Consider the following 14,349-nt stretch of genomic DNA (forward strand, 5'->3'; position numbering starts at 1 on the left):
ATTTTTTTTTTTTTCCTCTTTCTAATTTTTGGGCAAATTTAAGTGTTTTTAGGCCTAAAAAGTGCAAAGTTCTTGGAAAAGATATCTCAAAAAGTAAAATATATCAAGTCTCAAAATTTTACAGCTGTGTACCTTTTAAGTAGATAAATGTCCTGAGATAAACAAAAAATTTGAATCTTTTTCAATTTCGATGCACCATAAGCTTTTTCTATGCGTCTAAATTTAGGCCAAATTCCTGATCCCAAAACAGCCCAAAAAATTTAATTTTAATTTTTATCCAAAATTTCTTTATTTCAGGACATAAAGCTCATAAAAATGAACATCTGTACAAAATTTCAAATCAATTGGACAAATACAGCTCCCGCAATCTTATCCAGAATATGAAAAACTTTACAACAGAGAAAAATGCAAATAAAACTTTATATTTTGAAAATACAAATATATTAACACTTGAAAACAGGTTAAACCCCCCCCCCCCCTTTTCATATAATGTTCCTTCTTCATCATTGTGCTTATCATCAAACCCCTTCCTTGTTGCTCTAAGCTTTTTTCTTTGTTTTTTAAACTTTTCAGATGATTTTATGTCCATAAGCTTTTCACGTAGCACATCACTATTTTGAAAACCGTTTTTAGTAAAATGTCCTGGTAAAATTCCTAAACTGTGAAGAACATCTATCATACCAGTTTTACCATCATTAAACTGTATGACAGCAGATGCAACACTAATTTATTTTTTTTTATTTTTATTTTTTTTATTTTTTTTATTTTTTTTTTTGTTCGTTTAATAATATTCTCTGGTAAAAGTTTCGTTGGTACATAATAAATATATGAAGAACACGGAAACTCGAAGAGGATCGTAAGATCCTGTCACCGAGAACCGTTTAACAATACAAAAATTATAAACCAATTATTTCAAAAATATATAAGATAAAAAGTAAATACCGTTTAAGAAAACCTTCATACAAATAAAATAACCTTAATTATAAAACACCGTTTAACAAAACAATAAAAAATAAAATCAAATATTTTAAATTAGTAAATACCGTTTTTATGAAAACCCTCATACAAATAAAATACCGATTAACAAAACAATAAAAAATAAAAACAAATATTTTAAATTACATTTAGAAACACTTATAAAAGAGAAACGAGATCAAAAGAACTCGAAAATATTTTCTATTGAGAAAATAACTTTTTTCAGTTTGTTTTTGAAAGAAGAAAAATTCCAACTTTGGGAAAAATCAAAATTTTTTAAAACTATTTGGTTCCACAAATAAGCTCCGCGATAAGATAGAAGAGACCTTCCAAAATTTGTATGCGAATAATGTTGATAAATAAAATTGTCATTTCTTAGATCATATTTGTTTTTGGGCTTTATTGCATATAAATTTTGAAAAGGTATTGGAGCTAAGTTTATCTTACATTTAAATATAAAGCAAAGAGTGTTAAAAACATTTAGTTGGTATATATTAAGAATACTCATTTTGAATAAAAGTGGTTTTGCATGAGTAAAACGATCTTTAAAATTTATTAGTCGTGCTAGATTGCTTCTGTTGCCGATAAAGAGGATCTAATTGACTTTTTTTAGCACTGCCCCATGCGATATTTGAATAATTTAGATGGCATTGAATAAGTGAGTAATAAAGTTGAATTAATGCGTGTCTATTTACAAAACTTCTCGCTTTATATAATACTCCTATATTTTTTGAAACTTTGTTGTGCAAGGTTTCAATATGATTTTTCCACGTAAGGTTTTCATCAATAAAAACACCAAGAAAAAGTATAACTTTTGTTTGTTTTATTTGAATATTATCTATATATATTTGAGGCATATCATTTGGCAAAAGATGTTTTTTGGATTTTGGATGAAATAGAGTCCATTTAGTTTTTTCTATGTTAATTGATAACTTATTAGACTTGAACCATTTTGAAATTTTAATTAGCTCTAAGTTCATGTCATTAAATAGTGTTATGATATTATTGCTAGACAGAAAAAAGTTTGTGTCATCAGCAAACATTACTGTTTTTAAATTTGAGGCATTATAAAGATCATTGATATAAATGAGAAAAAGAAGTGGTCCTAGTATAGACCCTTGGGGGACACCACATGTTATATCTAGTAAATTTGTTGTAGAGGATACATCAATTTCCACATACTGTTTACGATTGCTTAAATAGCTCTTAAGTAATTTTAGAAAATTACCACAGATTCCATAATTTTCGAGTTTTTTAATAAGAATCTCATGATTTATCGTATCGAAGGCTTTTGATAGATCTATGAACACTGCAAGAGTAAATTGTGATTTTTCAAACGAATCTGCAATATTTCTAGTCAGATGAAGCACTGCATGTTCAGTGGAATTATGTTTTTTAAACCAATATTGGGTTGTATTTAGTATTTTATTTTTAGAAAGATGATCATAAATTTTATTGTAAAGGATCCTTTCATAAATCTTTGAAAAACCAGAAAGTACAGAAATTGGACGATAATTAGTTATATTTGATAATTCCCCCCCCCCCTTTAAATATTGGTGTAACTTTGGCTATCTTTAGTTGATCAGGAAATACACCTTGTTTAATTGAACAACTAAAGACCTGAAAGAGTATAGTTTTTATGATCTCGTAAGAACTGATTATAACGTTACCATTTATTTGATCTGGGCCTATCGACTTATTGATTTTTAGCATTTTGTAAGCACATTCAAACTCTTTAATCGAAAGTTCAAAGTTATTAAGTATAGAAATTATCGGAAGATTAAAATCATTAATTGTGTTAGTTATAATTGGAATATTTTTTTCTAAATTTGGACCAATTGTTACAAAAAAATTATTTATTTGATTTGCTATATCTTTAGGATTATATAAGAAATCACCATTGTTTTTAATAAATTTTGGTAAGTTGCATGTTTTAACTTTTTGGTTGCCAGTAATTTCATTTAAAATTTGCCATGTGCGTTTAGCATTATTCTTAAACTTCTCTAATAAGTTTGAATAGTATTTTTTTTTTAAGTTTTTTTTTTGACTTTCAAAAAGCTTTACATAATTTTTATAAATTTCCTTATTTTTATCTGTTTTTGATTTTAAATACTTTATATACAATTTTTGTTTAACTTTGGAAGATTTCCTGAGTTCTTTAGTAACCCATGGTGACTTTAAGCTTTTTTTGTTTAAGTTAACTTTGTATTGTGGAAAGTTTGCATCATAAACTTCATAGAATGTTCTAAAGAATGAGTTATAAACCACATTTGCTTCCGACGAAAAATTTATATGTTTCCAATGTAGTAATGATAACTGTTCATTAAATGATGCAATATTTACTTCACTGAAACAGCGTTTTAGGATAACTTGCTTTTTTATTTGTATTTGTTCAATATCAGTATTTATTGAAAAGAAGATAGGAAAATGATCTGAAACATCGTTTTTAATTAACCCTTTTTTAAGAGATTTATTGAAAGTGTCTGTTGTCATAATATTATCTATTAAAGATACTGACTTTAAAGTTACTCTTGTTGGTTTATTAATAAGCGGAATTGCACCGTTTTCAAATAAATCATTATAAAAACTATTAATTTTGGAATTTACGTGATATTTTAATGCGTCTAAATTTATGTCACCAATAATGTAATTTAATTTCTTTTCTATTGTAGATTTTGTTATAATATCAGTAATTAAAAAGGACTTGAAACTATTTATTTCACCAGATGGTGGGCGATAACAGCAACTTAAAAGTATATTTTTAGTTTTTTTGGCTAAAATTTCAATTGTTAAAACCTCTTTATCGGCATCAGAAATACTCATGTCAGGCCTATTTATAAACCGCATTCCTTCACTTACATAAAAAAATACTCCACCGCCTCGTTTTTTTGTTTTACGTGCTAAAGAAACAGGATTAAAACCTGGCAGGTGAAGATTCGAGTTAGATATAGCCTCGTCAGAACTACACCAAGTTTCTGTTAGGCATATAACGTTAAAAATATTTAAAGTTTCCTCAATATTATTTTTAAAAGTTTCGAAATTCTTTTTTAAACTTCTTATGTTAAAATGTATCACATTTAAGCGATCTCGCTCAAGAAATTCTTTTAGTTCATTGTTGTAAAAATAAAAACAATTGTTTAACAAAGCACCTGCTTTACTAAAATAAATTGAATCAGTTTCATTGTTTATTGTTTGAAAAAAGTCAAAAGAAATAAACTCAAAATTATTTGCATGTTTTGAGTTCATTTTTTAGTTTTTAAATATAGAAATAAAAGAATTTCTGTAAGAATTTAAGCTTAAGATAAATGTAAATGTTACATTCATTTAAAAATATCAAGTTAATAATTTGAAGAATAAAAAAGTTTAAAAATATCCCATAAAATATAAATATAAAAAAACAAAAAATTAATTTATACTTGGCGATTTTTTGCGTCAATTTTCTTTTCTGCCCCATTCACGAATGATAAGTTTGTCGTAGGAGATGAACGCATACTTTCCTTGTTTTCTTTCACTTAACATTTTATCTCTTAAATCTTTTCGTATTTGAACAGTTTCGTAACAGAAATCCTCGTTGATATAAATGGTCATTCCTTTAAGTCTTACAGATCTCTTCATTATATCAATCTTATCTTTATAATTTAGGAGTTTTAAAATTATCGTTCTATTTTTTTTAGCATCTCTTGGTCCGGTTCTATGTGCTCGTTCAATTTTAACATTTTTGATTTCAAGCGTCTCCTCAAATAGTTTTAAAACTTTTAACTCACTTTCTTCCCAGCTTTCGTGTTCACTTTCTTTTATTCCAGTTATCCTTAGGTTATTTCTTCTCGATCGATCTTCTATTTCCCTTAACTTGTTGTTTATTTTATTTACAGCGCTTGTATCTTTAATCTGACTGCTTACTTTCTTTGTTTGCTCTTTTACTTTTTCAAATTTTGATGCGACTATTTCATCGTTTACATGAATAAATTTTTTAATATCATTTAACTCGTTTTCTAAGGACGATATCTTTTGATTAGATTGCTCCAAAGCTTTTGTTATACTAACAATTTTTGTTGAACTGTTTATAACGTCTGTTTCAAGTTTATTAAATCTTTCGGTAATAATTTTTAAATTAGCAGTCGTAATTGCAGTAAAACTTTTTTCTAATTCTTTTAATAGCTTATGACTTTCTTCAACTATTGTGTTTTTTTGTTTTTCCAAAAGTACGTTAATTAATTGTTCTATATTTTCGATTGTAAGATCCATTTTTAAATTTATTTATTTATTTTTTTATAAATTTTTTCTATTAATTTGTAAGAAGATAAAACACGTCCGATCGCTTGCGTATATTGCGTATTGATTCAAGTGTTGACCTACCCACGTACACATTTTTTGGGCATTTTGTCCAAATTACATTATTGAGCGATTCATTTGCATTCTGTGTTTCTCCATCAAGACATCTTTTTAATAACTTGTTTGCACCAAGATCTTTGTGTGAAAAAATAGGTTTTATAATTTCACAAACAGCTTCTGGAATGTTTATACTGTTTTTATAAGTCAAAGTTTGATTAATCTTGTCCCTTTGATATTTACACCACGAATCGCTAGTACGAGGACAATACTTATGGCGTTCTTCATCGCTGCTGCTTTCAGAACAGTGATGAATTAGTCCTGCTATGGATTTTTTCATGCCATACAAATTCCCTTTGTTTTGTCGTATACTCATTCCATAATAGTTTTGCAATGTATTAATGACTTTATCTGTCATCCTTCCTTTTCCAGTAAGTCTTTTACCATCTTTTAAAACTTTTCCCTTGTACAATACTTTAAGAGAGCGTAAACGAGACCCAACTCTTTTTTGAACATGACTGACACATTCACTTTTTTCAATTTTATACCCTGGGTAAACATTATTACTTTCTATATTTTGGTAAGACTTACTGTCACCATCACCACAGTATTTTGTATAACGCAGTTTGTTAAAAACAGTTGATCGTTTAAATATTTGCAATGCCCCAATAGCTTCCATTGCACCTGCACTACCTTTGTGATTAATTGGGCAAATATGTGATTCTACCCAGTCATTGTATCCCGGTATATCTTTGTTTCTCTGCCAATATTGGCAACTTTTACAATCCTTTATGAGAGTTTGAGTGTCAACACACTTCCCATTACTAATAGCTGTAACAACACCGTTCAGCGAGGAAAAACCGCGTCGCTGCCACGTTCCATCAACACTTACAGTAACATTTTTTATATCAGGGTCACCAATAGTAGACTCATTTGTACGTTGTGCTTGTGCAGCTGCTCGCTTCATTGAATCTTGGGCAACTTTGATATAAGACGAATGCAATTTATAGACAATGTTATTGTATGTTTTTTTTTGCATTGGTGGTGGACTGTTTATTATGTTACAAAAACTTTCCATTGCAGCATAACCTTTTCCAATTTCTCTGAAAGCTACACACATTCTGATATTAATGTCAAACGATTTCATGCCTTGTGTTTCATTATCACTGTTTTTTTCAATTTTTTTTGAGGTAAAAAACTCATTTTGCCATTGACATTTTTTTGCAGTGCAAGACAAAACAAGTTGATGTGAAAATCCTTTCTTTCTTGATAAATCATTATTCAATTTTATTAAAGATTGGCATTTTGGACAAGAACCAACAAGATTTAAAATTGAACTCAAGACATCAGAATTAAATATAATGTAACATTCAGGATTACTATCTTGACTAATACTTGAAGTATCAGAAGTAGGTAAATTTAACTTTTCAGCAGATGCTGATTTGCTTGAAGAAGTATTTGTTAGAGATGTATTATTTGATGTATTATTTGAACTTGAAGTAGTATATTCAGAAGTCAAGTGAATTTTATTCGCAAGTAATCTATAACATTTACGTTTTTTGCTTTTAGACTTATTTCTTCTTTCTGCAGAACCCATGTTGATGGTATGCACTTTTATCGAGTTAATATATAGTAATAAACCAATTCAACAACGTTGTTCTTTCACACCATGTCATTTAAACATAGAAAAACAAAAAACAAAGAAGTAGCTATTGGTTTGAGTGCTTAGATTTTGTAAAATTTAGTTAAAATTGCCTTATTTTGACGTTGCTATGAGCGTTGCTAGGGGAAGCAAAATCACCCTACTAAGTTTAAACTGTTTTTTTAGGCCTTTTTATGTTTTTTTGTAAAATAATATGTATGTTTTTAAAAACAGCAATAGTTAAAGTTTTTAACTAATCAACTTTTGAAAAACTACTTTTTTCAATGTTTTTTAGCAGTCTACCACCTTAAGTTCATGGGATATGACTCGTTGTTAACTTTAATCATTTGTGGCAGAAAACCTAAGCATGATTTTTGTTTTCCAGTAATTTCTTTCTTAATTTGCCATGTGCGTTTATGTTATTTTTACATTTATTAATTAGTTCTGAGTAGTAATTTCTTTGTAGGCTTTTACGTATGTTTTCAGATAGATATTTGTAGTTTTTTTATATATTTTCGCCAACAGGTGATTTTGTTTTTAGATACTTAATATATTACTTCTGTTTAAGTTTTGACGATTTCTTTAATTCCTTCGTAATCCAGGGACTTTTTGAGCTTTTGTTTATTTTTATTATTTTTTCAACAATTGGAAAATTAGCTTCGTAAACAGAATGTTACGAAGTTTCGTAAGCAGTATGTTGTTTGCATTGTCATTAAAATCAATATGATTCCAATGGAGCAAAAGTTGCTGATCTTTAAATAGTTACAGATATTTTTTTTTGAAAATATATATTTTTGCAACCACCAGGTTGATAATATTTTTTTTCTAAATTTGAGTTTAAAATCAGGAATATAGGAAAATGATCGGATATATTAGTTTTTATAATTTATATTTATGACTTTTTGAATATCTTTATTAAAAATGTCTGTTGTAATGATATTACCTATTAGGGTAGCCAAGTTTATTCTTACCCTAGAAGGGCGATTAGTTAAGGGTATAGATTTTGTTTCCAAAATCGTGTCATAAAATTATTTAACTTTATGGTCATCGTTATAAAGAAACAATTTATATTAAATTCCCCAATCACAAAACTTTTTTTCTTTATGTGTCCCTTGTTTTCACGATATGTTGTGAAAACATGCTTAGGTTTTCGCTCGCGCCGTTAGGTTGTCGATAACAACAGCTCAGAATAATATTTTTTTTTTTTCAAGTAAAAGTTCAATTGTTAAAACTTCTTTATTGCCATCGGAGACGCTTAAATTATTTCTCATATTATGAAAGATATTTTCATAAACATAAATTAAGAATTCACATGGCGAAATCAGAAGGTAAAATGTAGACTCGATAGAATCTACTGCCCTGATAAAATCGACGAAAAAGCAACATTCACTAAAATTCTCACCAATCTCTTTTCCGACCACGAGTTCCTAACAACAACCGTCAACTTTAGTAAAACTTGGAGAGGACCAGGATACTGGAAATTAAACAGTTCTCTTTTGAAAATAGAAGTGCATAGGCAAAAAATTGAACTCTTAATTCAAGATTGACAATCCAAAAAACGGTCTTAGAAGTCAATTTTAGAATGGTGGGACGACTGCAAACTTTTTGTTAGGGCTGAATTACAACATATATCAATACAGGTATGTGCGAAAAACAAAAAAAACATCAAAAGGATTGAAAACGAAATCCAACGAGAGCTACAAAACGCTAACCCGAATTTAGATAGCATCAAAGAAAAAGGCGATGCTCTTTTCTTGCCCCGGTTTCCTGGAGCGTTTATTTGCACGAAACAAAAACTAATCAAAGAAGGAGAAAAACCTTCAAAATTTTTGTATAATATGGAAAAAACTCAACAGCGGAACAAGCTAATTACCAAAATTCGCAAGAATGACTGTACATTCACCAAGTTGAGTGTTTCACCAAGTTCACATTGACGAGTGAACTTGGTGAAACACTCAACTCCCTGGTTTCATATTATAAATACATTTACACTAAAACTAATTTATGTGAAGACAGCCAAAACTATGTCTTGTCACACATCACTAAACGTTTAAGTGATGATGAAAACCAAATTTTAAACACCCGCCTAACTGGCGCGGAACTTAAAGAAGCCCTTTTTAAATTTGAAAACGGAAAATCTCCAGAATATGACGGACTTCAAGCTGAATTTTACAAAACTTATTGGCATATTTTAGAAAAAGACTTTGAAGAACTTGCTTTTGAAATACATTTTGTAGAGAAACAAACCAGCAACTCTATAAAAAAATCAGTAATTTCACTGATTCCAAAACAAGAAGACCTCACTGAATGGAAAAATTGGAGGCCCATATCCTTAATCAGCGCTGATTACAAAACAATCACAAAAGCGCTGGCCCTAAGACTTGCAAAGTATACTTTGCAATTCTCCCCATTATTATGGGGAAAATTATAGAAAAAAATCAAACTTGCGGTATCCCAGGTAGAACAATATTCTCATTTACATTTAGTCCGTAATTTTATAGGATACGCAGAATTTAAAAATCTACCTAGTTTCATTTTATCTCTAAACCAAGAAAAGGCGTTTGACCAAGTCGATCTTGCGTTTCTACTGCAAATTCTCCAAAAAGTCAATCTCGGACAAAATTTTGCATCCTTTGATAACACCCTGTATTCAGAAGTTTCGGCATCTGTTCTAAATAGCGGTTTTTTGTTGGTCTTCATCTCTACGAAAAGAGGAGTCAGACAAGGCGATCCTTTCTCTCTTCTGCTGTACGTTTTTGTTGCCGAAGCTCTTACTTCGGTAACAAAAACGTACATTGGTGGTTAGAGAGGATTCGTGCATTGGTGGTTAGAGAGGATAACAGAATAGAGGGTTTTCCACTACCAGTAACACCGAAACCCTTTAAATTACAGCAGTACACAGACGATTCAGACTTTTTTGCCAGGGACGTAAAATTTGTCCGCTTTTTTTTTTGAAAAACCAAAACTGTTTGAAAAAGCGAGTGGTACAGTTATGCCTCAAAAACTAAGGGTCTTGCTCTTGGGGGTTTTAATCCTAAAATGTGCCCTGAATTGAATAACATAAAGTGGAACAATAACACCGGTTTCAAAATATTGGTTGCTACTTTTTACACCAGACTGAGTGATACTACCAATTTCAACTAGCTAGTAACTCTAAACAAATTAGAGAAAAAAATCAAGTTTCTAGGACTACGTACTTTGTCACTTAGGGGAAAGACTATGTTGATAAATACGCTAGCAATGTCAATAGTGTGGTTTCTGGCAAACGTGTTGCCAATTCCTGATTGGGTAATAGAACGTTTGCATAAAACCATTTTCGAAAATCTGTGGCAAAAGTCCGAATTCAATCCGGTCAAGAGAGAGACACAATTCTTACCCATCAAAAGTGGGGGTCTTGGAATTTTATCTCCAAAGGAGCAAAATCTTGCACTTCGCTTCAAAACAACTGAAAGAATGCGTAGAAGATAAAACTTACGATTATTACTACTTTTCAAAGAATTGGTTGACAAGTTCACTTATAAAATTTACAAACCAAAACTAAAGCTGGAACTTTTTAAAACAGAACAATTTTTCAAAACACTGGGACAACAAAACGTCTCAGTACTACAAAACAACAATTGAAATATTAGGCAAAAACGGGTCCCTGTTTAACATCCTTCAAAAATCAACAAAAAATTTTTACTTAAAAGTTGAAAAAAAACAAATAGGCAGTCGTGCCAGCAGAACTTTTCTGGAACGGTTTAAAAAAAACAACAATGCCGTGGACCCAAATTTGGAAAAAAAACTTTACTTTCCACGCATGCAACCGACACAAAATATCCTCTTTTGTTTTTTTACACAACAGTCTACCTTCTGCGGCCTTGCTAGCAAAAAGCACAAGGCAACAGATCGTTAAAAATAACAAATGCAAAACTTGTGGTAAAATTGAAGACAACCTTCATATCTTTGCCTACTGTCTTCCTTCTGTTGAAATATGGGAATATTTCAAACATGTATATAACTCCTTGACATCCCAAAAAAATTTTCTTTGATAAATTCAATTTTCTTGATAGAAACAGTGAATTTATAGGAGAAAAACCCTACTTTGCAGCTGCTGTTGACACTCACTCAAACCATCATGAGTGTAATATAGAACAGTAGATGCCACCAGATGTTTAGTAACATAAAAATTGACCCAATGGCAGTAATCAGGGTAATAATCAAGAAAACTAGAAATATTACTATTTTAAAATATAATTTTCATGTCCGCAGAAACAACGGAGATTTTTTATCAACTTTTTTGGATCAATAATGTATTTTGCCAAGTAGAGAACAAGAAGTTAAAACTACACGTATGAGCTAAATTGATAAACTTGCTAATAATTCAAAAATAAGTGTTTAGTAAAGACCTCCTTTACTCTGCAATGCTTTTTTTACAGCACAACTATTGTTTTTTATGGTTAGAAAAACACTGCCAGCCATTATTTTATGATATATAATTTCAACATATATGTGTTACATGTAGCGATTGTAAAGTGGTGTTTGTGTAAAGGTAATTTCTGTAATTTCTTATTTAATAAAAATCCTTCCTTGCAAAACATTCTTAACTAATATTGAACACTATCTCTAAATATACAGTGCTTCCAGAAAGTATTAGCGCACTCATAATTTTTTTATTATAGACAACTTCAAATCAACATAAATTGTAAAGTAATTTTAATTTTGAACTAGTTTTATTTTTTAAATGAGAGGTAAAACCAATTAAATTTAATTATAAGGTCAAATATTGTCAACCTGCTTGTTTTTTTTATGAGTTAATTAGAAGTTTAATGACTACTTGGAAAAATGTCTGAAATTAAGCGTCAAAAGTATTAGCGCACTCATTTAAAATGTATTAGCACACTCATTTAATTCCTTTGAGAAAAACTTTTTTGGTTAATTTTTGTTAAAAACTCTCTGCTGATTATTAATAGTCAATAAAAAATATAAGAAGAATAAATTGAAGTGACGGAAATATCATTTGAAATACAGTTAGTTAAAACTTTATTGCAACAACAAAAATATGGGTTTAAGGAGCATATCAATTGAAACAAAGTGGCAAGTTGTTGGCCTGAACAAAAGAGGTCTCAGCAATTGAGAAATCGGACGTCAACTTGAAATCAGTGAATGCAGCGTTAGAACAACGCTCAAAAACAATAATGAGTTTGGAACAGTCAAAGACAAAAATCGCTCTGGTTGTCCCAAAAAATGTCAGAAAAGTACGAAAATAATGCAATTTTGCTCGCTAGACGCAACCCAAACATGAGCATAGCCGAAATCGCCTCAGATCTGAATACAGCGTTGGGTGCACATCAAGTTAGCCGATCAACAGTTAGCAAGCTTATGAAGAAAAAACATTTCAATTCATACCTTGCAATAAAGAAGCCACTATTAAGTATAAAATACCGTCTCAAGAGAAGAAAATGGTGCAAAGAGAGAGCTGCGTGGACTGTAGAGCAATGGAGAAAAGTAATTTTCTCAGACGAGTCATATTTTGAACTTATTAATCGCAAGAAAAGGATTGTCGTGAGGAGATACAAAAACAAAAAATATAATCCTCGTTTTATCATGTCAAGAGTTCAAGGAGGAGGAGGAGGTTCAATTGGCATTTGGGGATGCATTGCTGGATTTAGCAATGGACTGGTGCATCTTTACTCTGATCGCTTTAATCAACTTTGATATAGAGAGATATTAGAAGATTATTTAAGCCATCAATGGACGTTTTCAAGGCTGACTCCACCTGGCAATTTCAACAAGATAACGCTCCTTGCCACACAGCACTCTCAATGAAGAATACATGGAAGAAACACGGTTGAATCTAATGCCTTGGCCAGCTCACTCACCTGATTTAAATCCTATTGAGAATCTTTGGAGTTGGATGGACTGCAAATTACAAAAAAGCAAGCCCACTAACTTGGTGCAGCTCAAAACACAAATGCAAGAGTTGTGGAATACCGTGCCACAAGAATTATTCAGAAAACTTATAGATTCTATGCCGCGTAGAGTCTTGGTATGCCTTAAAAACAAAGGTGGTCGCATAAAATATTAAACTTTCTTAAAATCTTTGAAAAACTGTAAGTGCGCCAATACTTTTGCACACTTTTTTAATATTGTTTTTATCACTCTTATTGTATTCTAATTAAGTTCAAGTTAATAATAAAGAAATATCTTTTATATATTTGACAATGAGTATTTCGGCTTTATTTTATGAAGAAGTTAAAAAAAAAAATTATCAATCAGCCTTTTATTATATTCGAATTACACTCATTTGAAGTTCACTTAGGTAAAAAAAATATGAGTGCGCTAATACTTTCTGGAAGCACTGTATAAAAAAAATTTTAAACCTCACCTAATTCTCGATATCTTTCCGCACAATGGCTAAACTAATAAAAAATACAAAAAAAATATAAAATCAAAAAATACAAAAAAATATAAAATCAAAAAATACAAAAAAATATAAAATCAAAAAACACAAAAAAAAAATAATATAAAATAAATAAAAAGTGGAAAACGTTTTAACAGTTGTAAAACGTATATATTGTTAAATGTTGTTATCATTATAACCTGAGTTGATGTCATATCATAATATTATAAACAATTATTGTTTTAAAGAAAAAAAAAAGTTCTAAAAATATTTTTAAAATCGTTTAAGCATTAAACGATTTTGACAATCATTTTAATATTCCTCATTTTAAATTTATTAAACTTTGCATGAAAAGTTTAATAATTACTTATAAAACTTAAATGTTTTGTTTCTTCTAAAAAATCTAAAAGTTTTTCAAAAGTTCTGTTTAAGTCCTACTTATATTGAGATGAAGAATTCTAATTCTATTTGAACTTTTTTTATTTGCATTCTGAAAAAGAAGACCATCTAATTCTTTAGGATAAAAATAAGCACAATCCCTACATTCCAGATTAAAAACTTTTAGAGCGAAACAACAACGTGGCATTTAGAGAACCAGAATTATTAGGTTAAGCAGCAGCCAATTTTTCAAAAGATCAAATTGAGGTTTTTATGTTGAAGAAGACGTATGAGTTTTTTGTGGAAATCAAATATTCATAGCATTTCAACGGACTAAGTCTTAAAAAAACTAGCTTTAAACTAAATCCAGAACTTAAAAATGTTTTTGCTAAAAAATATTAACTTCATTGATTTTTTTTTTTTTTTAATATATATTTGCCGTATATTAAAATTTACAATGAAATAAATCGTGTTAATAAATAAGAGAGCTAGAGCAAGCAGAAGACATAAACTGTCTTATCATCGAGCCCCATTTACATTGAAAAAAAAATCGTTAGCTTATATATAAAAAAAGAAAAATAGCAAAGTACATAATAAGCATTTTACACGTTAGTTACAATATAAATATAAGTGTTGAAATATA

Source organism: Hydra vulgaris, chromosome 01 (assembly GCF_038396675.1).
Source record: "Hydra vulgaris chromosome 01, alternate assembly HydraT2T_AEP".
NCBI lineage: Eukaryota > Metazoa > Cnidaria > Hydrozoa > Anthoathecata > Hydridae > Hydra > Hydra vulgaris.